The 24,000-nt window shown below is 47.9% G+C and overlaps 1 pseudogene; it reads right to left on the bottom strand.

Annotated features, from left to right (window-relative positions):
• Positions 1 to 2,255: 2,255 nt before the first annotated feature.
• The window catches only part of LOC129356743 (spectrin beta chain, non-erythrocytic 1-like), a 49,621-nt pseudogene continuing 27,876 nt past the window's right edge, over positions 2,256 to 24,000 (bottom strand).

Raw genomic sequence — 24,000 nt, forward strand, 5'->3', positions numbered from 1 at the left:
CCCGCAGATGGAGCGCGCTGAGCGGGCTGAGGAGCAGCGCAGCCCCCGGAGATGCGCGCTGGTTCCCGGCCAGAGGAGCGCATCGCCCCGCTGCTGCCGCGCCCTTAGAGCCGCAGCCGGACCGCAGCTCGGATCCGGACCGGAGGGTTCTGGTCCGGTGGAGACCCTCCCTGAGCAAACTGATGGAGGCTGATGGGCTCACGGTGACGGGCACGCGCCTTCAGAGGCACGCCCGCGCGCACATCCGGTTATTAAAAATAAAACAATAAAATAAAATGAAAAATCCCGAAGCTTCACCAGAAAAACAACAAATAAATAAACATCTAATTAATCCAAGAATTTATCAATTAGTTTAAAAAATTATTGGAGGTTTTTTAAAAATAATAATTAAATGTATTTATTGAACCATTTTCTGGAATCACATGCAGCTATTTTTAAAATAAACTTCTAAAAGAGAAAAAAAAAAAAAAACATACATTTTGTAACAGTAAATTATTTCGGTGTCAGTTATTTATTACCGTATTTTCAGGACTATAGAGCGCACATCATACAAGCCGCATCTGCAGAGTTAAAAAAAACTGGATACGTACATATATCTATATCTATGGATATCTATATCTATATCTCTATATCTATGAGCCGCTGCGTACTGAATGAATCTCGCCTTCAGGCCGTGCAGTTTAAAACCTGAATCTTATGAATTTCTGTTTTCCATGATGAATTTGGATAAAGTTGTTGCTCGTTCTGAATGAAAATCGGCGCTTTCTTCTTTGATTTCGAGTTTTGACTCTCAATGATTCTTTTCCTGCTAGAGCTCCCCCTGGCGGTTGAAGAAAATGAGCCTCGTGGTTCAAACCGTGGGAGAAAAGTTGCGGCTTATAGTCCGGGAAATAAGGTACTTCTGAAAATGGTAATACATTTAAATGTTTTACTTAACCAAACTACGTTTAAATACAATAGATTAAATAAATTAGTCTGATTTTAATTTTATTTATTAAGTTCTAAAAAGTTTCCAACTCAATAATTTATCTGATTAATTAGTTTCATTTCAAACATCCTAAACTGAAGGTGGAAGAGAAAAATAAAAACCAGGAGAGGCTGAAGAAACATCCACTGTACTGAAGAGAGACGGATTTTCTGATGCAACGTTCAGAACTAGAACATTTGACCTGCAGTCAGACATGGTGGTGGCAGAGTGGTGATGTGGGCCACTGGGCTGCTTCAGGTTCTGATGAATCGCATTTGAGTTCTGGTTTGTAACAGAACATCCTGAAGGGAAACATTCAGTCATGATCAACCAGGAAGTCCAAACATTAACGCTTTGAATTGGTCTAGTCAAAGTCCGGAGCTTTTCTGTTCTTTAATAAAATTCTTTCAACATTTGGTCTTTTCCAGGTTCTACTTGTCACATGAACAGTTCATTAGATGTGAAAAAGAACAAAAGAATCATTATCAACCTGACCAGAACCGGAACCGACCCCTGGCTGAAGGTTCGGATTCAATTGATGCTTTACGTTAACTGACGAGCTTTTACTTTGAAGGGTCAGATTGTGGCTGCAATCTGACCCTGCGAGCGCGCAGACTGAACAGCAGGACGCAATGCATCATGGGAGTAGGAGTTTCTTGTGCCGGTGGCCGGCAGGAGGCGCTGTCCGCCGCGCCGAGCAGAGGAAGAGGCGAAGCATGAAAAATATTCAATCAATTAAAATCATTTCATCCTGTTTTCATTATCAGTCTGATGACAAATCATCTGTTTTTAATATTTGATGGTTTGAAATATAAAAAATCTTTTGATTTTATGACTTTTATTTGATCAAAAACAAATTAAACTTTTAATGTTTGATCTGAATTTACTAAAAACCATCTGCTGATGTTTCAGATAAATTATTTCTTCCTGCTTTGATGTAATAATTAATAAATTCTCTCAAGTTGTCGTTTGTGTTTTCTATTTAATGTAAACATTTGGGTTGAAAAATAGAAAAAAACAACTTTAATGAGAATTTCTATCAGGTTCAGCTTTGGACTTTGACTAGGCCGTTCCAGCAGTCAGCTGTCTGGTTGTTCAGGAGGTTCTGAGGTCAGGAGGTTCTGAGGTCAAGAGGTTCTGAGGTCAGGAGGTTCTGAGGTCAGGAGGTTCTGAGGTCAGGAGGTTCTGAGGTCAGGAGGTTCTGAGGTCAGGAGGTTCTGAGGTCAGGAGGTTCTGAGGTCAAGGCCGTTTGACCCGACGGTTTGCAACAGGAACCAAACGGAGTCGATTTGTTTTAAAAGCTTTTAATGGCTTTTTGCACAGATGTAACAGACGGGGAGAAATCTACGGTGCAGATCCAACTAGCAGTGACCCGCATCACACCCACCTATGACCTATGACCCCGCCCACCAACCCCGACATGGCGTTGTGCAGAATGAAGAAATATCTGGCTACTATGGTTACAGAGGAAAGCACACTATTTATCAAACTGTCAGATTTTAGCACAAAATAATAAAAAATGAAGCAGCTTCCCCCCCCAATAATGATTGACCTTTGACCTGTTCGGCCTCATTCCTGCTGCATTACACCAACTCTATTCAGGCTCTATGGAACTCCATTAATGACGAAATCACTGAAACAAAAGTCAAACATTTGGGCCCAAACATTTAAATCTAACATTTATTCTTCTTGATGATCAGTTTTTAGAGGAAAAGCTGCCAATCAGCTGTTCAGGCCCGAAGCCGCCGCCGTCCAAAAGCAGCCGCTGCCCAAAGCGCCCCTGCAGGTCGGAGAACTGCTTCCCTGTGATATTCTTCCAATCAAAGAGTCTTTTTCATAGAAAAAATATTCTCCCACCATCAGCCAGAAATCCAAAATGTAGTTTTCTAACAAACATGAACATTCTTCATTTGGAAACATGTTTTAAGAATCATTAGTGTTATGGTGGTTACCATGAAAATCTGAGAAAATTATCTGGATTGTTATTAAATTAACGGTTTTCTTGTATAATGTGGACTTTAAATCACATCCCAAACAAAAACGTTTTAATTTGCATCTTTTTCCACATCTGATCAAGTTCACATTAAATGAGTTGGAGTGACTTTTGTCATGAATGGAGCTCCGTAGAAGCGCCACAGGTTTCACTTTAACGACGGAGAGCTGAAGCCAAATTCACTTCCAGACATAAAGATCCACTGAACAGCTTAAAGTTACTTTATAGAACATCTTCAAACTCCAGACTAATAACCTGATTAACTCTGAGTCACAAAACCAAACAAAGGTCAGAGGTTAATGTTTCAGAAACAAAGTAGAAAAGAAACCCGACTGATTGTTGGAAAACTGATTAAACATTCGGTTTCCTCCTTCATACAGAATCACTGAAGCTTATCACGGTTGGTCATATTATTAGTACTAATAAGTGAAGAAATTAAACACAAGTTTATTTAAACAGTTTGTTATACACAAGTTATACATACAGATGAAGCAGGGCAAGGTGGCGCTCACGCTGCTGCAGGAATTAGACGGCCCCGAGCAGCTGCTCAGCCCGCAGTTAGCCCAGTTAGCCTGGTTTAGCTCAGTTAACTTAGTTAGCCCGGTTTAGCCCAGTTAGCCTGGTTTAGCTCAGTTAACTTAGTTAGCCTGGTTTAGCCCAGTTAGCCTGGTTTAGCCTCAGTTAACTTAGTTAGCCCGGTTTAGCCCAGTTTTCCCGGTTAAGCCCAGTTGGCCTGTTTTAGCTCAGTTAGCCGGGTTAAACCAGTTAGCCCGGTTAAGCACAGGTTATCCCAGTTAGCCTGGTTTAGCTCAGTTAGCCGGGTTAAACCAGTTAGCCCGGTTAGCCGGGTTTAGCCCAGGTTAACCCAAGTTAGCCTGGTTTAGACTCAGTTAACCCAGTTAGCCCGGTTTAGCCCAGTTAGCCTGTTTTAGCCCAGTTAGCCCGGTTAGCCCAGGCTGGATCCGGAGCGGACCCCGCCCTGCTCCAGGTTCCCCTCCACACAGGGAAACACGGCATCTTGCAATAACAAGGCGTCGCAGAAACGGCTGAGGATGGAGCCAGACCGGCGCGAGCGACAGCGTCCAGGAGAACCGGGAGCGGAAACACGAGAAGCTGGACGACGAGAGACAGCAGGAAGGAAAACGGAGCGGGATTCCTCCAGGCGGTGACCGCGTCCGTAGGACAGCAGCAGCCGGACACGCCAGCGGTGGTTCTGTCCCTCCTAGCGAAGGTTCCCGCCGAGCGGGAACTCTGAGCCACCGGACGGTTGAGAGGCACAGAGTGGAGAGTTTTGGCTCGGAGCTGCATGCTGGAGTCACGCTTTGAGAGGAAGAGGAGGAGGAGGAGGAGGAAGGCTGTTTGGGATCAGGACATGTTAGGAATCATCATCAGGATGGATTAGAGAGACATATCTACATTCTGAGCTTCGCAGCTGCTCGGAGCAAACCGACTGGCGGCTGGATGAACGACGGACAACGAGGAGGAGGAGCGACCCCAAACAGCCGGGGGACGGGAGGACAGGAGAGGACAGGAGAGGACAGGAGCGTCTACTTCTTCTTGCTGAACAGACTGAAGCGTTTCTCCTTGTCTTTCTCCCGTTTGCCCGGGCTGGACTCGGCGGTGGAGGCCGCCACGGTGGCCGGCAGCGTCTGGGCGCGGGCGGCGGGGGCCGGCGTGCTGTGGCTGCTGGGCGTCACCTCCGGCCTGGAGCCCGCCGCCGCCGCCGCGATGGCCGAGATCCAGGCGGTCATCTCCTCTGGGGACAGAAGGGAAGTACCTCAAACACAGGAACTCTTTTCTCCACACAGACACTGATCGCTTCGTTCCAGATGTGAGGAGAAACTCAACCCGGCCTCATCTGGTCAGTCTGGACCCGGCAGGAACCGGGTTGATATGTGACTAGATATTAAAGTGTCTCGAGGAGCCCAGTTAGCCCAGTGAGGCCAGTTAGCCCAGTGAGGCCAGTTAGCCCAGTTAGCCCAGTGAGGCCAGTGAGGCCAGTTAACCCAGTTAGCCCAGTGAGGCCAGGTAGCCCAGTGAGGCCAGTTCAAGAAACAGCAGAGACCAGTGGATTATCCAGTTCCTGGTGTTGGTCAGGACTCTGCTGCTGCAGCAGCATTTTGCTGCTGCAGCAGCAGAGTCCAAACAAACATCATGACAACAACAAACTGCTGGACAGACGCCGCTGTGGGTTTCATGTCTCCTGTGGGTTTCATGTCTCCTGTGGGTTTCATGTCTCCTTCAGACAGAAACTGTTTTCTGTTGGAGGTGCAGAAGCTGATCTAGCAGGAAAACAATGTTCATGTGCAACAGAATATTGGCCTAGTCCAAGTCTCAGTTTTATGACTGATCAGTGGGAGGAGCTGAGGATGGAGCCCAGAGGAAAATCACCAAAACTAAAAGTATTCCCAGTTTTCCAGAACCAGGCGGTCCGACCCAGCGGTTCCGTCCGTCAGAGGAAAAACATTTTCCTCCGGATGGAACAAGTTAAATATGAGCGTCTGTGATGTGGAGGAAGTGAAACCTGAGGAGTTTCAGTTTGTTACTCACGTCGTCTTTGGCTTGGAAGAGATACTCGTTCCCGTCGGTGAGCCTGCGGAGCGTCAGACATGATGGTCAGGCAAAAACAGAATCTGATTCATCTCAAATTTAAATTTCATCTCCAATCCAGCGAACATGCAGAGCACATTGTTTCACAGCTGTTTGCAATCCTCTGATCATCCCTGGATTTTTCATGCTGATGCATAAATGTGAGTTTATTGAAAATAAACTGCAACTTCAGCAACATGGGCTTTCAGTGATGCCTCCTCCCACCAACAGGTGGCAGTGTTTCCTCTGCTGCTTCAGCCCGACTTCATGTGTTTATATGAAGTTCTTGAAGAATAAAATGTTTCTGTCACATCTGGTTTTCTTTTCTCCTCTACATGAACCCTGAAAGAAAAAAATCACTAATTTCTTTGCAAATATTTCTAAAAATATCACAATATCATAAAATCCTGGAGGAACCGATTGGACACATGCAGAGACTTTCATCTCGCTGCGGAGGGAAAACATTAAACCTGAGATTTAAGGGAATGTGATGAACTCTATTGTCTCGGCTCCATCAGGCGTTTGGTCGGTTCAGTAACTTGTGCAGCTGAATTGATTCTGATCTCTGATGTTTGGCTCATTATGGATCAAACTTCCATTAATAGATTAGAAACCTGGAGGTTCTGCTGCCTGTTTATTGGTTTCATTCTGATGTTTTCTCAGCTTGTCTTCATCTTTAATAACTGCTGCATGAATCAGAGGCTGTTTAACAGGCCATGAAACCAAACCTTGTTGTTTCCACTGTTCTCTGTTTGAACCACAGATACAAACAAGTTTCATGATGATCATCATTAATGTCCGTCTGAAACTCACTTGAGCTTGAAGACGTGTTTCTTCTTCTTGTAGTCGAGCGCCACCTCGCACAGCGCCTCCTTCAGGCTGACGGGGATCTCGCTGTGGTAGGGGACGCCCTGCGCCGCGCTCTTCTGGTCCTTATAGAAACCCATCTCCTGCTGGTTGATCACACAGAACACGTTGTGCCAGGACCTGAGGAGACAGACCCAGAACCGGGCTCAGAACCGGGCTCAGAACCAGAACCGCGCTCAGAACCAGGCTCAGAACCAGAACCGGGCTCAGAACCGGGCTCAGAACCAGAACCAGTTTCACTCCCGGGTCATCATCCCGCCTTGGCTCTCAGGAAAATGTTTGTCCTGGAACATTGAGTTGTTTTTCAGGTCAAATGTTGATATTTATCTGCTAAACTCTCAACATGTTAAAGCTGCTTTAACATGTTGAGAGTTTAGTAAATGTTTTGAGTCCTGGATGCTTTTATAGATTATTAATCAGTTTTGTCCTCAGTTAGGAATCTGTCCAGAGTATTAAAATAATCTGTAAGTTTCCATGTGTCAGTTTCCTCAGAGGACCAGCTGAGCTCAGCAGTCAGTCGTCCTGCAGCTTCACGTGTTTTTGGGATAAATAACGTTTAAAGTTGACAACATTTGAAAACATGACTTGGTAGTTAGTTATTGGAGGACATTATTAACTAAACCTAAACCAAGGACAAAACCATTAAAAACAATTCACACCTGTTGGAGGCCTTCTTGTTGTGGCCCTCCCACTCGTGTTTGCGGTGCAGGAAGGCCTCCAGCAGGCAGGTGGCGCCGTCCTGCTGGCTCTTCGCCGGCAGCGTCGCCGCCTGGCTGGCCTTGGCCTTACGGCCGGCGCCCGGCGACCCCGCGGGGCTGGGCTCCCCGTTCACCGCCTCGTCCACGTTCTCCTGCAACCAGAGGGGGCGGTCAGCGCGGCGGAAAGGTCACAGAGGTCAAAGGGGTCACAGAGGTCACAGCAGCTGCAGATCAGTCAGTAGAGCTTCAACATGCAGAGCAGAAAACAATCACAGGCTGGGAAGACGCTACAGATGCTAATGCTAACAGAGACGCTATGCTAGCAGCTCCACGAGGCCAGAATCCATCAGGAAGATCCGAAATACGGACAATAAACCTGAACGAGGATCAGAAACGTCACAAACACATAAAACTTTAGGTTAAAGTTCAAACGGATTAATGAAACCAATTCTGATCATTATTCTGGAAAAATGTCACATTTTAAATGAATAATTCTGATCAATATTAGCAGATGGACGGCAGGTCAAAATACTAAACTGTTTATCCAGGATGTTTAAATGGGTTTTATTCATTTCCACCACCAGGAGGCGCTAAAGTCAACCAGACATAAAACAAAAATGGCTAAACAATAAAACTTTATTCCTCTGCTGTTCAGGCCAACAGCTGAAACCAAAAACTGATCAAAATAAATCTGAATATTGGAAAAAGTTTCACTGCTGTTCTGTAAAACCACCGACTCCCCAAAACGCCTCCTGATTGGCCGATGCCAACTTTCATCACTTCCTACAATCATAACCAACAGCAGACCGACTTCCTGATGCCCTCTGACCCGGAACCGGATCAGTCCCGTCGTTCCCAGCCTCAATCTGGACTTCATCATCCTCATCATCATCCTCATCATCACCTGATCACAGCCAGCGGTTCATTGTGCTGCTGGTCACATGCACTGATCTCTGGTTCATGCTGCATCACTGCAACGCATCCCACAGCATGACGGCGCCACCACCAGGTCACTCAGCGTTAGAGAAGCGGCGGCGCGGCAGAGGAAGGTCACACCAAACATCTCAAACAATCAACCAGTAAATTGCTTGGAAGTGAAACTGGGAGCTGTGGTGAGAACTGATTGGTTGGTTTCCACTCCACTGCAAACGAAGGTCATTACCCGGTCACAGACGGAGGTTAGGGTCCAGTCAAAGGCCGCAGGATCCTGGCAGCTTTGGGAGGCGGTCTGGAGCGGTCCTGGGGGGTTTTACTGGGAGAACTGGTTTCCTGACCCTGAGCTCCATCAACCAACAGGAACCAGGTCCAGAAACGTTTTACTGAACTGCATCACAGACTGAGGAAGTCTGACTACACTGGGAACTTTTCAAAATGAAATGTCTGGGTTTTAAAGTTCTGAGTTTGATAAAAACATGAATTCTGTAGTTTTTACCGTTTCAAGCAGCTTTACAGAGAATATCAGGTGAATTCAGTTTGACACCTGATAAGATCTAGAATCTGATTCCTGACGTTTTATTTCTGCCATTAATCTGTGGAACCAAAAATCAGTCAAACAAAATAACTTAATAAATGTATTGAATTTTTATCTCTACGGCTGGAAAACAGGAATTAATCTGGATCAACATTAAATTCAAAGATATTTGAACATTAAATCTGAAGAGCATCTGTTGGTTCTTCTCTTTCATTTCAAACTGAAACTGTTTAGAAAAGAACCAGGACCAGAACCGGGACCAGAACCAGGACCGGCCCCGACCCCGGGACCGACCACCGGGCTCTGAACCTGCAGCTGAAACACTAAGCATCGTTGACCTCTGACCTCCAGGAGGAGGAAGCGTCCACTGATGGAGCAACAATCAACCAGAGACAGAAACATGGATGAGACACGAGGAGAGACAAACCAGGACGGGTCAGAGAGGACACTGGTTCTGACTGGGTTTATTGGGAATGTTAGTCTGGAGACGGACGGACAGAGAGACACAGGAAGGGACAAAAAGACATGATGCAAATTAAAACAACTGAAAATACAGAGATGAGCAGCCGTCCACTCACACCGAGGGACAAAGTGGGACAATGAGGGACAATGAGGGTCAATGAGGGACAGAGTGGGACAACGAGGGACAATGAGGGTCAATGAGGGACAGAGTGGGACAACGAGGGACAGAGTGGGACAATGAGGGACTGAGTGGGACAATGAGGGACAGTGGGACAATGAGGGACAGAGTGGGTCAATGAGGGACAGAGTGGGTCAATGAGGGACAGAGTGGGACAATGAAGGACTGAGTGGGACAATGAGGGACAGAGTGGGACAATGAGGGACTGAGTGGGACAATGAGGGACAGAGTGGGTCAATGAGGGACGAGTGGGTCAATGAGGGACAATGAGGGTCAATGAGGGACAGAGTGGGACAATGAGGGTCTTTGAGGGACTGAGTGGGACAGAGGACAGGACTCAGTGACTCGGGTGTGAAATGATGATCTATTGATGAACATGTGAAGAAATGAGTAAAAGTTTAAAGTTTTCATCTTTTTTAGTCATAAATGATGTAAATCTGATTGGTTTAGATTTTTTCAGTCCATAAATAAATAAATGTGAGAGAAACGGAAACAGCAGCAGAGACAAATTATCTGCTCATTTCCATCAGTTTCACTCAAAGCGTTAAAAGCTCATTAGAGGATCCGGTTCTGCTCAACATCCCATCATATTATTACATAACAAGCAACGTTGATTATTGACTTCACTGTCAACAAACAGAGAAACAGCTGGACGTCCCTTAAAGGGACAGTCCCCAAATTTATCTCTGTGGATGAAAACGGTGAGAACTGATGAGATCACAGTGAAATCCAGCGAGATCCTTCATCAGGAAATCGTTTCATTCGTGGTTTCAGGATCAGAAACGTGACGACGGAAAAGTTTCCTGAACTTCATCATGAAACAATCCGGTCTGAAAGACGAGTTCTGGTTCAGTTCAGAGGAACGCGTGTTAGTTAGAGAGGATGATGAAGATGAAGAGACGTGGCGATGCAGACGCTGATTAACACGCCATGAACCGCTTTCAAAATAAAAGCACAAAAGTAATAAATCATCATTTTAAGATCTAATCTTTTCAAAAGTTATTGATTATATTTTATATTTAATTCTAAACATATTTGTCTATTTTGATGATTTATCAGGTAAATAATTGAACTAAATCCTTTTAATATATTTTATTTAAGACAACAAGATTTCCTGATAATTAGTTGATTTTCTACATTTAGTTTTGCAGGATTTCTGGATCAATAATGTGAGGATGAATGTGAGCTGAGCCCTGCGAGGCGTTCAGGTGTTCATGTTCTGCGAGGCGTTCAGGTGTTCATGTTCCACAGCGTGAGTTTGTAAATGATGACGTAAACGAGCAGAGCCATTAGCAGCTGAGGGGACAGGATGGCGGGCGGGTCGAGCTGAGGGAGACAGGAGGAAGAGGAGGACAGGGATGAAGAGGGCTGTGTGTGTGTGTGTGTGTGTGTGGTGTGTGGTGTGTGTGTGTGTGTGTGGTCCCAAACCAGACGCTCACAGTCGCACTCACACCGCACTGTTCACATGGTAGCACCTTTAACATTTGTCAGAGTAAAGCAGGAATGTTGAGTCTAAAGGACAAAAACTGCAGCAATTTGTTTCCAGGAAGTATACAGGACCCAAAACATTTGAATACTTAGAGACAGCCAGCAAAAGGAGAAACTCAGCGCTAAAAACACGAGCTAATGCTAAAAACACGAGCTAATGCTAAAAACACGAGCTAAGGCTAAAAACAAGAGCTAATGCTAAAACATGAGCTAATGCTAAAAACATGAGCTAATGCTAAAAACATGAGCTAACGTTAAAGCTGAAGTTACAGAGTCTGGGAATGGAAATGTAGATTGAAGGAATGATTGCTCTGCAGTAAAATTCATTCATAACTTCCTAAATAAAGTGAATAAAGTGAATATTGTCATCTGGATGTTTTGTATGAAAGTTTTCTCTGATCTGTGGCAGGAAGTAGCCAGGTGATGCACTTCCTGTTGGGCTGACAGCAGATGATCCATTAGAAATGAAATCCAGGCGACACAGAGGAATGCTGAGTGTTTCTGCAGACTGCGGTGTGTGTGTGTGTGTGTGTGTGTGTGTGTGTGTGTGTGTGTGAGTGTGATCATGTCTGAGGCCGACTCCGCGCTGCAGCAGCTGCAGCAGCTGCGATGGCCCTGCGGCTCTGCAGGGAGCTGCTGTAAGTCTGGTAGGCAGGAGAGCGGTAACTAACCCGGGGCGACTCCTGGTCGGACGGCAGCCCGTTCTGGGACACCGGGTCGCCCTCCCTGCAGAAACACACACACACACACACACACACACACACACACACCACACACACACACACACACACACACACACACACACACACACACACACACACACACACACACAGATATTATCACACTGGAGCGGTTCCCCTTCAGCTTGGTGATCATTTCTACTGAAACAAACTGATTTCATTTCTCTCCAATCTGAACGTGTTTAAGTTTAAATGTGTTTAAAACATTCAGAAATCAGAACTTTAGAAACTAAACAACTTGTAGCTTCAGCACTGAAACTGCTGCTGCTTACATGAATGAAGTTATTTCTGCTTCCTTCAGATCATCTGAATCTGTTTGACTTCAACAACTGGTCCAGATTATAACAAAAACAATAAATAAAATGTATTTTATCTGCTTCTTTAAAACATTCAACACAAAGAAAACAGAAAAATAAAATACTTTAGAAACTTTAAACTCCAGCAGCTTGGAGCTTTTAAATTCAGAATAAAAATGTTTTCATTTCAACAGATTTCTAATAAATTAACTAAAATCTCTTATTTGTTCAATAAAACATTAAAACTTCTGATTTTCATTCTAATTAATCAGATCAATCACTGATCAAACCATTTGGGTCATTGTTAAAGAGTCCCAGTTCTCCCAGTCCTCCCAGTTCTCCCAGTTCTCCCAGTCCTCCCAGTTCTCCCAGTCCTCCCAGTTCCCTCCAGTCCTCCCAGTTCTCCCAGTTCTCCCAGTCCTCCCAGTCCTCCCAGTCCTCCCAGTTCTCCCAGTTCTCCCAGTTCTCCCAGTCCTCCCAGTCCTCCCAGTCCTCCTCCTCACCTGCTCTGGGCTGCAGCCTCAGCAGCCTCTGCCGGCTGCCTCTTCCTCTCCTCTTCCTCTTGCCTTCTTCTCACTTCCAGTAACTCCATCTGGACAGAGAAGCAGACAGAGCGTCCGGTTCTGGTCCCGAGTGTCCGGTAGCGGTCCGGTTCCGGTCCGGCGGGCCTCACCGTGGTCAGCCTCTCCAGCGCGGCGAAGCGTTCCTCCCAGGTGGCGGCGGACTTCTCGAAGGCCTCGTGGCGTTTGATGAGCTTCTCCACCTCGTCCACGCTCTGGCCCATCTCCCTGCTGGACAGGTACGGCTCCTGGCCAGGAGCCACGCCTCCGCCACGCCCGCGTCCCGCGAGAACTGGTGCACCTCCAGCACTGGGGACAGAACGGGGGTCAGAAACGGGCCGGGCCGGGGGCGGGCCGGGGGAACCGGGCCGGGCCGGGGGAACCGGCGGAACGGGTCGCACGTCTCACCCAGCCTCAGCCACTCCCAGCGATCCTCCCACTTATCGATCATCTCTTTCCTCTTATCCGTCAGCTGGAGCAACTTCTCCTTAATCTGCAGCAGAAAACACAGTGAGCAACTGGGACAACTGGGACAACTGGGAATCCGTCCATACAGGCTTAATCTGTCTGAGCGCATTGAGCTTTAGAAGAGGTCAAAGGTCATCCACACAGACCAACAAACTGCTGAGTTCAATCAACCTGTTCTGGTCCTGAATGCAGCAGTTACTGGAGTGTTACTGGCTGCAGACTGGTTGTACTGGTTGGAGGAGAAACCAGTAAACAGGGTTCATACTGGAGTCCATATGGACGCTGCAGCTCCGTCTGTGGCCACTAGAGGGAGCTGCAGATGACAGACATGAGACTGATCCAGGACGGTTCCAAGAACCCAGAACAGAACCGGTCCTGACCCGGATAACTTTGGTTCTATAAACTGAAAACCAGCCGAAACACTGAGATCCTGTAAATCCAGAGACACCAGCTGGTTCAGAGCCAGAATTGATCAAATATTGATCAACACAACGAAGATTTAGATGAAAATTAAAGTTTGTCTCTGGTTTCTCATAATTAAACTTGATTGATTGATTGGGTTCAGTCAATCATACTATTGTTATAGCAGGTCTTTTGAAGTGATTTTAATCGTTTTACATTAAAATCACTAAATCTGGAGTCATTTTGATCCATAAATGTAATTAAACATTAATGGCTCTTTAGATTTTTGTTCCCTGGGAAGAAAATAAAGATCTGAACCTGAAATCTGATCTAAAGTTTGGTTTTACAGGTGGCGCTGCCCAGCAGGTGGCGCTGCCCAGCGGGTGGCGCTGCCCACCCCCTCCGCTGTCCAGCAGGTGGCGCTGCCCAGCAGGTGGCGCTGCCCGCCCACTCCGCTGTCCAGCGGGTGGCGCTGCCTACCTCCTCTGCAGCGTAGTGCTTCCGGGCCAGCAGCGCCTTGCCCAGCTCGATGCAGGCCGTGAAGCTGTCGTTTCGGGCGTCGATCTCCGCCTTGATGCCCTGGTGGTTGTTCATCAGCAGCTCCACCGATGACACGTCCCTGCGGGCGCGGCGGCAGAGGTCAGAGGTCGCCCGGTCCGGCCACGTGCCCCTGGGCGGAGCGGCTCCTACCTGGGTTTCTCCTGGGCCTCGATGAGCCGGATGACGTCGTCCATCCACAGCATCAGGTCCCGCACCATGCTGAAGAACCGGAACTTATCGGCCGTGTCCAGCAGCTTGGAGCGCCGGGCCTCCGCCGCCTCCAGGAGGTTCTTCCAGGCCTCCAGCACCTGCAGGGACAGACGGAGACATGAGGGCCGGCTGGGCGGCAAGGGGACACGGGGAACGGCGGACAGAGGGAGGGAACCAGCGCCGCCGTCGTGCAGCAGAAGCTCTGAGCAGAAAACAAGCAGCTAGCTAACGTTAGCCTGCTGGGGTAAACAGGAAGTGATGTCACTGGATCAACCTGAATTTAAGCTCATTCTGTCCTGTCAGCATCACTGAGACGAAAGACCAGCTGTGACCTCCGGATCCAGGTCCAAGCAGAACCAGAACCAGAACGGCTCTTAAAGCTGCAGTACTTTCTTAAAAATATTTTTTTACATATTTGTTGTAACAGTTTGTTATGAGACAATCTGTGTAAATATTAATCTCCTTCCTTCTGCCAGCGCCAAGAAACAACCAATCGTAGCCTGGGGGCGGGTCTTAGTGCTGTCAATCACCCTACACCTCCCCCTTGGGGTTAGGGTTACAATCATCATGAATGCTAATGCTAGTTAGCATTGCCACTGATGAAGGCGGATAAACGTTTTCGTGTCTAAGTTATTTCTCTGCCATTAACAGCACTTGCACGAGAATGATTGACAGCACTAAGCCCCGCCTCCTGGCTCTGATTGGTTGTATTTTGGGCTTTTCTTCAGTGAGGAGATCGATCTTTTCACAGATTATCGTCTCATAAACTGTTATGTGACAGTTTGAAGTGCCGTGTAGAAAGATATTTTTGATAAAGTCGCAGCGTTTAGCTTCAATGTTTCTGACCCGGTGATGAAGGTGTGATGAAGAGGAGGCTGTGACCATGGAGCCTCCTCCCCAGCTTCCCTGTCTGCTCACCTTATTACTGCAGGAGCGTTTGTTTTCAGCTTCTGGCAGCCCAGCCGGGTGGAGAAGACCAAGACAAACGATCCCAGATTGAGACGAGCGCTCAGCCAGAGCGACTAAAATGTTTGAGCTCATTTTAGTCCACAGAGGAAGAGGAGGGGAGGAAGAGCAGCCAAGTGATGCAAAGCTTAGGGGCGGAGTCTCACCTCTCCCTTTCTCTTCTGGGCTCACCGGGCGAAACGCAGGGAGACACATAGGGACGGTCAAAACACAGCAGCAACACGCTAACATGCTAACACGTTGGCCTGAATAACAGAACCGGCAGAGTCCAGACGGGTCGGGTCCAGGAAACACCAGCCGACATAAACATGGAGGTGAAACTACGGCTCCTCTGGTGGGACAAAACTAATCTCAGAATAATCCCATATTCACAAATAAAAACTATTAAATGAACCATTCAATGATTATCTTCAGAGGAACTTAATCCATGTTCCCTGGGGAAGGAAAATGACGCGACACACAGGCCTTTTCTGGAAGCCATGTTGAAGTTTGGAAGTTTGACTGGGACACTTTTACAATTTTACTCTTATAAAGGTTCCCATGGCAACCATTTGCTGCTATCCACATGCTAATCGGTTTACTTTAACTAGACCACTGATGTCGGGTCAGATAAGCCTGAATCGTTCCATCTGGGTCGGAACCAAAGGATGAGGTTAAACCCGTTCAGCCCAGCAGGGTAAAGTGGAGGCTCCATGATGCTGTGGGCCGCAGGAGGCTCCATGATGCTGTGGGCCGCAGGAGGCTGAGCGAGTTAATGAGGTCTGGAACATCACGAAGGGAACGACCCAAAGCATCAAATCAACTCTTCATCCAGAACCAGAACCAGAATTCTGGACCCAGTGCAGATGAGGTCTGGACCCGGGATCAGAAGGACACTTCATGCTGGATTAGTTTAAATTAAATTCAGGTGAATTGTAAACATGAACTCAAACTCATCAGACATAAAACCACAGCGATGTTCACAGCACTTTGACCTCCCTGTGTGATGTCACAGTGTGAGGAGGAACATTTAAAGGGCCGGTGTCAGAAAATCACCATGTTTATCTTTCCATCCTTTAGTGTCCATGGCAAACATTCAGCTGCAAAACGCCTGAGTGGATCTAGCCCCGCCTTCAGGACACAGCTCCTCCCACTCAGCTCCTTCAGACTAGCCAGAAGCACTTAGCAAACAGCTGCTGAGCTCATTATAGGAGCTGCTGCTCAGAGCAGAGCTGGTAAAAACATTAGAGGGTTAATAGAGGAGCCATGTTGGATGACTTCCTGGAGGCGGAGCTTCAGAGAGAACAGGAGCTTCTTAAAGAGACAGAGGCCCAATTTCAAGACATTTGATCAGGAAGTTACATTTATTTTAAGTTCTATTTAATATTATAACGACCAAAAGTAACAGTTACTAGATTGTCTCTGTGCCTGGAAAACACGACACCGGCCCTTTAAGCCCTGGCTCTGGTATAGTTAAAGTAATCTGTGCTGCTGAGGCTCTTTCAGGAGCAAAGAGCTGATGTGATGTGAGAGCAGCAGCCGTGCAGCATGCGTTGCGCTGAGAGCAGCAGCGGCGCTGTCTCTTTAAGACTCTCTGGTCCAATGAGGGAGCAGAGTGCTGGTCTCTCACCTCTCCTTCTCTCTTCTGGATGTCGTCGGCTTTGTCTCCGGCGTACGCGACTGCAGACGGACGGCGTCTTCCTGCAGCTGCCGGACCTGCAGGACAAACTGGTCTGAGCTCAACAGACTCCTTCATGTTTCTACTTTACTAATAGATTCCCCGGGCGCCGGTTGTTCTCCGGGCGCCGGGTTGTTCCCCGGGCGCCGGGTTGTTCTCCGGGCGCCGGGTTGTTCTCGGGCGCCGGGTTGTTCTCCGGGCGCCGGGTTGTTCCGGGCGCCGGGTTGTTCCCGGGCGCCGGGTTGTTCCGGGCGCCGGGTTGTTTCTCCGGGCGCCGGGTTGTTCTCCGGGCGCCGGGTTGTTCCCCGGGCGCCGGGTTGTTCTCCGGGCGCCGGGTTGTTCCCCGGGCGCCGGGTTGTTCCCCGGGCGCCGGGTTGTCCCCGGGTTCCCCGGCTGCCATGCTGCCTGGCTCCAGCATACCTGTGTTCCCAGCGCCTGGATGTCGTGCTCGAAGGTGGTGTGCATCCTCTGCAGCGTCTCCACGGTGTTCTGGTCGCGGCCCAGCTCCTCCGGCAGCTTCTTGTGTTTGTCCAGGATGCGGTGCAGGATCTCCTTGGCGTCGTGGTAGAACTTGTGCAGCTCGTAGGAGGCGGCCAGGATCTGCGTGCGCGTGTCGATGAGCTCCAGCAGGTCGGCCCACGCCTCGTTCAGCCCGTCCTTCCACTCGGCGATGGTGGCCGCGTCGCCGTGGCCCGCGTTGATCAGCTCGTCCGCCAGCTTGTTGACGCCGTCGACGCGCTCCTGACCGATGTTCCCCGTGTCCCGGGCGAACTCTCGGAAACGCTCCTGCAGCATCTGATCGAGAAAGGTCAGAGGTCAACAGGATGAAGCAGTCGATCATATTACACATTAATATTCATGTTTTCCATGTTTGCATACATTAAAATGTTTAGTTTGAAAGAAATGCTGTTAAATTTGATTTGTTTGATTCTAACAATAAAAGTTTAAAAAGTTTCAGAGAAAATTCTTGAAACATCTTGATAGTTTTGCTCCTGTTGGTTTTTAAATGTTGCTCAAACATCAGAAACATTCACAGACTTTTCAAAGAACCAACAAAAACTCATGAAAACAGTTTCACAGTAACAAAGCTCTGCATCAAGAAATGTTAAAAAACCTTAAAAGCATCTTACTCCAGTTAAAACGAAGAAAAACATTCTGGTTTTGCTGATTCTGGTGATAAACGAATAGTTTTCAGTTGTCCAGACGATTAAATGAACCTTTAAACCAGTAAAACATGAAGTTCATCAGACTGGAGCAGTGCCGCTTTCATTCATCCTCTCACCGTGACGTGCTCGTAGTCCTGGCCCAGCTCGTGCGACCCGGCCACCACCTCCCGCTCGGCGATCCACTGCTCCAGGTCGTCCACCTCCCGGTTCAGCTGGAACAGACGGAAACGCTCGTCCAGCTTCCCGCGCCGCTCCTCCGCCAGGTCCTTCAGCCCCGCGTACAGCTTGTCCACCTGCGACTGCCGCATGCCGATGCGCTCGCTGTGGCGGGACGACACGGGGTCAGGGTTCGCTCCCTGTGGGGGGGCGGGGCTCGCGGGCGACTCACCTGTCGGGTGACCTGCGGCCACCAGGCCCCGGCTGGTGCTGGACAGCTGATGGACGGCGTCGGCGTAATCCTCCACCGCCTGCTCCAGGATCTGATGCTTCTTCAGCATGGCCACCGAGCTCTGCTCATCCTGCACAGGGGTCAGAGGTCAGAGGGGCTGATCAGAGGTCAGACAGCCTGCTGAACCGGTCAGAGGTCACACTGACTCCTCTCTGTTGAACCGAGTCGCCAGAACTCAGCGACGCCCAGCAGGAACCGACAGCAGAACAAGGAAGTGAAAGGAAAAGAGAAAGACGGGGAAAATTTACAAGCAAGAAATAAGAATAAAATCTGGAGAAACAGAAAAATAAAGTTAAATGAAAAAAATGTCAAAAAGATTCAAGAAAAGGATCTGAGTTTAAACTGAGGAAAATAAATAGATCTACAGCTGTCTATCTACATACATAGATCTACAGCTGTCTATCTATATACATAGATCTACAGCTGTCTATCTATATACATAGATCTACAGCTGTCTATCTATACATAGATCTACAGCTGTCTATCTATATACATAGATCTACAGCTGTCTATCTATATACATAGATCTACAGCTGTCTATCTATATACATAGATCTACAGCTGTCTATCTACATACATAGATCTACAGCTGTCTATCTATATACATAGCTCTACAGCTGTCTATCTATACATAGATACAGCTGTCTATCTATAAACATAGATCTACAGCTGTCTATCTATATACATAGATCTACAGCTGTCTATCTATATACATATCTACAGCTGTCTATCTACATATACATAGATCTACAGCTGTCTATCTATATACATAGATCTACAGCTGTCTATCTATAAACATAGATCTACAGCTGTCTATCTATATACATAGATCTACAGCTGTCTATCTATATACATAGATCTATATCTGTTTCCTGGCTCCGCCCACCTTGGCCTTCTCCTCAGACATCATGTACAGCTCCTGCTCGCTCATCCAGGCCTCGGCCTCCGCAGCGTCAAAGTAGTACTGCTGGGCCTCGTGGGCCTCGCTGAGGCGGGAATGCCGGTTCTCCGTCTCCTTCCGGATCCGCTCCCACAGCGCCTGCAGCTCGCTGAGCCTCTGGCGGATCGGCTCGGCCGTGGGGCTGCCGGCCCGCAGGACCTGCTGGCTGCGCTCAAAGATGTCGTCATAACGAGGCTGGTGGCCCTGGATCTCCTTCTGCAGCGTCTGCAGGGCACACACACACACACACACACACACACACACACACACACACACACACACACACTGAGGGTCAGTCTGGGTTCAGCTCACTGCATCATGTGTCGTTTCCTGTGAAACTCTCTACATGTGCGACGGCCGTCGGGTTTCATCTGTTCAGGTTGTTTCCTGGTGAGAGGTCAAAGGTTACCTGGTTCTTCTTGATGAGCAGCTGCACCGTCTGCAGGTTGTGTCCGTGGTCGGTGGACGTGGCCAGAGGCAGCCGCTCCTCCACCCACAGCTGCACACAGAGCAGGAGTCAGGAACTCCCATGAGGAGCCAATCTGGTTCCCATAGGAACTCAGAACCAATCAGCCGTCAATAAACTCAAAACAATTTGCATTGATACAGAGAAGTTCAATAAAAACAGATCGTATGATTATACGAGTCCTTGCTCCTCAAAGTGGATCTGATTTGATCCACTAGCAGAAATAAAACTTCCTAAAAATAATCTCAAATCCTCTCAAATGATAAATGTCTGTTTAGAAATGTGCAACATTGATGGTGAAATACTGAAAATACTCAGAATAAACTGCTTCACATCATTTCACTGAAGAGATGATTATTATTTATAGATTGAATAGATTATTGATAATAGATTATTGATAATAGATTATTGATAATAGATTATTGATAATAGATTATTGATAATAGATTATTGATAATAGATTATTGATACGACACGCTGAAAGCTGCAGGTCAGACGGTTCTCAGTCCCTCCGGTCCTCCAGCCGACCCGACTCAGGATTTATGTCATTTAATAAATCATTAATTACTTTATTTAAAATAGTTTTTCACTATTTCATGTTGTAGATATGAAACAGACACTTTACTGTGACCTGCTGCAGAAATAAAATAAATATCTGGAAAAGGTTCTGCTGCATGTAATCTGACGGTTTAATGAAACCAGAACCACCAGAACCACCAGAACCATCAGAACCACCAGAACCATCAGAACCACCAGAACCAACAGAACCACCAGAACCATCAGAACCATGGGTCCAGACTGACAGCAGCGGTTCTCTCCAGAGAGAAACATCAAACCTTCCTGTAAACTGGGTTCTTCTTCTATGAAAACAGAATTAGTTGCAGCTTTAATGTTTGTTCCTGGTTTCATGTTGATGAAGTGAACCTGGATTGAACAGAACCAGAACCAGAACAGGAACTGTGGACTCACTATCTCGTCCTCCACGTCTCTGTTGAACTGGTGGATCTCGCGCGACGCCATCAGGTTGTCGCGCCTCATCTTGAGCGGCGCCAGCAGCGCCTGGAACTTGTTCTCCACGCTGATCCGCTTCCCGTCCGCCTCGTCAGAACCTTTGCCCTCCTGGCTCAGCGCCTGCGACTGCTTCTGCAGCTCCTCCACCTCCTTCTGGCGCACCTCCACCTGGCTCTCCAGCATCTGCAGGAGGAGGAGGCGCGCCATCAGCTGCTCACTGATAGAACTATTGATAACTGACCCGATAAATCTATTGATAAACGATCTGTATCAGCGTCTAAAATGGATAAATCATTCAGTAAAGTTTTATGATCTTCTGACAAAATTTAACATGATGAATATTAAAGACGCATCTAAAATATTCTAGATCTGTTATCAGTGAGCCAATCTATTCAGTCTAATTCTATGCTTCATGAACGACATCCTGGTTTATTACAAACTTCCTGTCATCAGAGCCCAATCTGTGTGTTCCTCATCTACATACATCACTGAGATAAATGAGCTTTTCAAGGATAAAACTCTACAGACACATTTTACTGATTGTGTCTGATCAAAGCTCCTCTGATCACATTTCCATTGATCCATCATCAGGCATAGACCTCCCAATATCTGATCACAGAACAAATGATGGAGCTCTGAAGAGTCACCATCAAAGAAACCTCCCTAAATCTCATCTGTACTGGTTTAACTGGTCTGACTGGTTTACCTGCTGCTTCTTCAGCATGATGTTGACGGACGTCAGGTCTTTGCCGAAGTCGTCGGACTGCAGCTGGCCGTCCAGGCCGGTCAGCCACTTGTCCAGGTCGGCGCAGCTCTGGGTGAAAAGCTCGGCCTTGTTGGCGTCAAACAGACACTTGGCCTTGGTCTGGGTGGTCGACTCAAGGTCGTCCCACATGACCTTCAGGGACGCCAGCTTCTCCTTCACCATGGCCTCCGTCTCTGGCTTCTCTGCCATCAGCGCCTTGCCGTCCTGCAGCACAACCACTTCAGAGCTCAGCCCAGGGAGCAAGAGAAGCTAGCCTAAAGTTAGCATTAGCTGAGCTTTAACAGAAGCTAGCCTGAAGGTAGCATTAGCTGAACTTCAAGAGAAGCTAGCCTAAAGTTAGCATTAGCTGAGCTTTAAGAGAAGCTGGACTAAAGTTAGCATTAGCTGAGCTTTAAAAGAAGCTAGCCTGAAGTTAGCATTAGCCGAGTTTTAAAAAAGCTAGTCTAAAGTTAGCATTAGCTGAGCTTTAAGAAAAGCTAGTCTAAAGTTAGCATTAGCTGAGCTTTAAGAGAAGCTATCCTAAACTTAGCATTAGCTGAGCTTTAAGAGAAGCTATCCTAAACTTAGCATTAGCTGAGCTTTAAGAGAAGCTAGCCTAAACTTAGCATTAGCTGAGCTTTAAAAAAAAGCTAGCCTAAAGTTAGCATTAGCTGAGCTTTAAAAAAAGCTAGCCTAAAGTTAGCATTAGCTGAGCTTTAAGAAAAGCTAGTCTAAAGTTAGCATTAGCTGAACTTTAAGAGAAGCTAGCCTGAAGATAGCATTAGCTGAGCTTTAAGAGAAGGTAGCCTGAAGTTAGCATTAGCCAAGCTTTAAAAAAAGCTAGCCTAAAGTTAGCATTAGCTGAGCTTTAAGAGAAGCTAGCCTCAAGTTAGCATTAGCTTAGACAAGATAAGCTAGCTTAAAGTTTAGTTAGGTTTAGCGTAGGTAAGGATAGAAAATAATAAGCTAATTGAAATCAAGCTAAGCTAGAAGCAGCTCTTTGCAGTGTAGCTTATAAAATGCTACGTTTGTATGTGAGGAACTTTAAGGATTCATGTTTATACTTAAACATGTTTTCTCACTGGAATAAAGGAAACTTTAGATGTTTTGTTTCCATCAGAGCTGCGTCCCAAAGCAAGCTGAGTGTGATTTAAACGATGATCTGAGCGTTTCCCTCCTGACCTTTTCGATCTTGTCCAGCCACTCCTTGTTGGACTGCAGCTCGGCCATGAAGGCCTGGTGCTTCAGCCACTTGCTGTGCAGGTTCCTGGCCTCGTCGTACGTCATGTCCTGAGCCGTCAGCATCTTCTCGTTGATCCACAGGGACAGCTGGGGACAGAGACACGCTGAGCGTCCAAACCAGACAACCTGCCCGTCTGCAAACCGCCTGTGACCTTTCGCGGCCGGGCCTGACCTCTTGGCAGTCCTGCAGGAACTTCTGCAGGTCCCTGTTGTCCTTCAGCCTGCTGAGCAGGTCCTTAGCCGCCTGCCGGTTCTTCTTGTGTCTGAAACGAACATCAGAACCGAGTCAGGCTTCATGACGGACGTTTCATCTGGAGGAGCAGACGGGATCTGTGCTACCTCTGGTCGATGGAGTCCACCTTCTCCTGGATGCGCTCGGCGTTGATGTTGCCATCAGCGACCAGGCGGCGCCCGGTGTCGACCACGCCGCTGATCTTTTCCTCGTTGGCGTCCATGGTGGTCATGAAGTCCTCCTGCTTCTTGATGGCGGCCTCGGCGCCCTCCAGGGTGGTCGGCATCTCGGTGTGGGCCAGGACGTATTCCTGAGCCGAACACACAGCAGAACTCAGACCGGACCGGACTGGACAGGACCAGACCGGACCGGACCGGACAGGACAGGACCGGACCAGACAGGACCGGACCGGACCGGACCAGACAGGACCGGACCGGACCGGACCAGACCGGACCGGACAGGACAGGACCAGACCGGACCGGACCGGACCGGACCAGACAGGACCGGACCGGACCGGACCAGACCGGACCGGACAGGACAGGACCAGACCGGACCGGACAGGACAGGACCGGACCGGACCAGACAGGACCGGACTGGACCGGACCGGACCGGACCGGACCAGACCAGACCGGACCAGACAGGACCGGACCGGACCGGACCGGACCGGACCAGACCAGACCAGACCGGACCAGACAGGACCGGACCGGACCGGACAGGACCAGACCGGACCGGACAGGACAGGACCAGACCGGACCGGACAGGACCGGACCGGACCAGACCAGACCGGACCAGAGCGGACAGGACCGGACCGGACCGGACCAGAGCGGACAGGACCGGACCGGACCGGACCAGAGCGGACAGGACCGGACCGGACCGGACCGGACCGGACCAAATTATCATTATTACCATCAACATCTCTGCTTCTTCTTCTCTATATTTTCATGGCGATAGACCAACATCTTACGGCTCAGATGTTCTAGTGCCACTATATTCTACCTAAAATGATTCTTCTTTTTAAAAAAACAAAATATTTGTATGTTTTTTTATTCATTCCTGACTATTTTTAATCCTGAACATTGAGTTTAATTTTCTGTTTTCCTGAATGAACGTTTCTGAACCAGAGGTCTTCCACCAGCAGGGGGCAGCACCACGCCGTCCTGTTAATGAACCGGAACCCGTTTTATCAAAGCGACCTGGT

The sequence above is a fragment of the Poeciliopsis prolifica genome, unplaced genomic scaffold (assembly GCF_027474105.1).
Source record: "Poeciliopsis prolifica strain line A6 unplaced genomic scaffold, Auburn_PproV2 SCAFFOLD190, whole genome shotgun sequence".
Lineage (NCBI taxonomy): Eukaryota > Metazoa > Chordata > Actinopteri > Cyprinodontiformes > Poeciliidae > Poeciliopsis > Poeciliopsis prolifica.